Consider the following 2,782-nt stretch of genomic DNA (forward strand, 5'->3'; position numbering starts at 1 on the left):
AAAAAAAATAAAAGAAAATGATAGAAATGTCAAAAAAAATAAAAGAAAATAAGATTCCCATGTGATATGTGGTCTAGTTGTTAGCAAAATTTACAAACATGAATTTTCGATTTTTTTCCAAAATCTCTCGAGAATTTGTAAAAATGGGCATAACTTTTGCGTACGAACTCGGATGAAAAAGTTTTTTATATGAAAAATCATCTACTCGAAAAGTTACATCCGAATTTAACCGGGGAAACCCCGTTAAACATTTTCAAAATCCCCAAAACCTAACAGAAAAAAAGTTACGGGACTTCTAAGATCCGGAGGCAAAAAAATTCAAACTTACTAGTGGCGCACCGTATGCTAGGTGCGCCACTAGTAACAAAAAAAATTGGTTTTGAAAAAAAGTTGAATTATTTTCAAAATATGATACGTAATATGATCGGGAAGTTTGAAATATTTTTTCAAAATTTCATCATACTCATGAACATGAACAAAGTCCTAGACATCAGCAAGGTTTAATAGGATTGATATGATAGATATATCAACAAGTGCGTGTGAAGTGAGGTGGTGTTGGGGTTGGATAGAACTATGAAGTTAAGCGTAAGTTTGACCACAGAGTGCGATTTGACCTGAGATTAAGCATATTGACTCGAGATTAAGCCATAATGACCAGAGATTAAGAAAATAAATAAATAAATTTGAATTTTTTTTAAAAAATGGGAAAAATGAATTTTTAAAAAAAATGAAAAAAATGAATTTTTTTTAAAAAAATGAATTTTAAAAAAATGAAAAAAAATTGAATTTTTTTTTAAAAAAATGAAAAAAATATTATTACTAATGGTGCACTTCTATGTGGTGCGCCATTGCTAAGTCAGATAGTAATGGCGCACCTCTAGGCATACTAATGGCGCACTACTAGTGCGCCATTAGTATGTGGTATATTAATGGCGCACCAGTGGTGCGCCATTAGTAAAAAATACTAGTGGCATGCTACTAATGGCGCACCAGTAGTGTGCCATTAGTAGGCAAAACTGGTGCGTCATTAGTAGGCCTTTTTCTAGTAGTGTGCAACGGAGTTGCATGTTGAGCTCCACTTAATTTGTAAGATTGGTTGTGCATTTTGCCATGCCATGTTTCATTAAACCAGACATGCAACATACTTGATTGTGCATTATGCCATGATTATGTGGTGGTTGTTTACTATGTTGTTTGCTTCTTTCCGGCGTTGTTTCTTCGGGTCAGTTCCAATAACGTCGTGTTTGTGAGGATTCATTCGACTTCGTCCTTTGTCTTCTTCATGGACTCGTTCTTCTTCCATGCGGGATTTCAGGCAAGATGACCATACCCTCGAAATCACTTCTATCTTTGCTTGCTAGTTGCTCGCTCTTTTGCTATGCCTATGTTGCGATACCTACCACTTGCTTATCATGCCTCCCATATTGTTAAGTGTAAGTGCATCTAGTACCACCCCTAGTTGGTTTTGGAGTATTGACGACAAACCTAGTTGAGGGACTAATGTGTTTGTGAGAATTGCAGGATAACACAGGTAGAAGTCCCTCATTGATTCGGTTTTAGTACCAGAGATGACCCCTAAAATTATATGAAGACATTGAAGTCAAAGGTGGTATATGAAGATATTCACATTGAAGTCTAAGACAAGAGAAGACACGATATGAAGCCATTGGAGCTCGAAGACTTAGATCTTTCGTAATTCTTTTTCTCTTGTGTTGAGTCATAGGAACCACCGTACTGTTAAGTGGGGTCTAGGAGAACCAGTCAGAATGACTGAAGTGATGCCTAAACCAAAAACATATGTCTTCGAGTGAAGACAATGAGAGTGAATCTTGTCCAGAGCCGGACAAGTCAGCTTTGCTTGTAGCCCAAGTAAAGATGTCGCGTGAGTTTGAAATCTGATCGTTGGAACACGTGTCAGTTCCTTAGTGACCCAGGGTCATTTCGGACAAATCAGGTCGGGTTGTCAAGTGGCTATAAATAGCCCACCCCCTACAACCATAAATGGTTGGCTGCTCAGATTTCAGTGCGCGGCTTTTGTCGTTTGAGAGCAACCCACCTCGAAGCCTTTGAGAGAAAATTCCTAGCGAGGAGAAAGCCCTAACCACCCAGAGCCAGAGTAAATTGGGCATCACTTAAGTCTTCTTGTCGGTGTGATCTGAAGACTTATTACACTTGAGGACTGTGAATCCCCAGACGGTTAGGCGTCGCGTTCTGAGCATCCAAGAGACATTGTGGATTGCCAGTGAACGAAGTCTGTGAAGGTTTGGGAGTCTACCTTGAAGACTTACCTGAGTGATTGGGCGAGGACTATGTGACCTTAGCTCAAGGAGAATACGGTGAGGACTTGGTGTCCTGAGCTGCGTGTTCAGGACTGGGTGTCCGGGACTGTGTGTCCTAAGGTTTAAATACCTAGCCGCTCCAACCAGACGTACAGTTGTCACAGCAACTGGAACTGGTCCAACACATCATTGTCTTCAATGAGTCACTGGTTTCATCTTCACTTCCTTTTACTTACTGTTACTCATTGTGAAGCCATTACATGTCTGCTATATCCTTTGTCTTCACAATGTAACTGTATGATTGTTTGGCTTCATAACTTCTTCCTACCTGATCCTTATTACACTGCAGCTACTTGTCATTGTGCTTTCACTCTATTGAATACTTGACCATGGCCTGTCTAGTGTAATCTAACTTCCGCTGCATAGTAATAGGCATATCTCTGCTGTTTGTCTTCATAACTTCCACGTTTTGAAGACTTTCATAAAAATCGCCTATTCACCCC

The sequence above is a fragment of the Triticum dicoccoides genome, chromosome 6A (genome assembly GCF_002162155.2).
Source record: "Triticum dicoccoides isolate Atlit2015 ecotype Zavitan chromosome 6A, WEW_v2.0, whole genome shotgun sequence".
NCBI classification, from domain to species: domain Eukaryota; kingdom Viridiplantae; phylum Streptophyta; class Magnoliopsida; order Poales; family Poaceae; genus Triticum; species Triticum dicoccoides.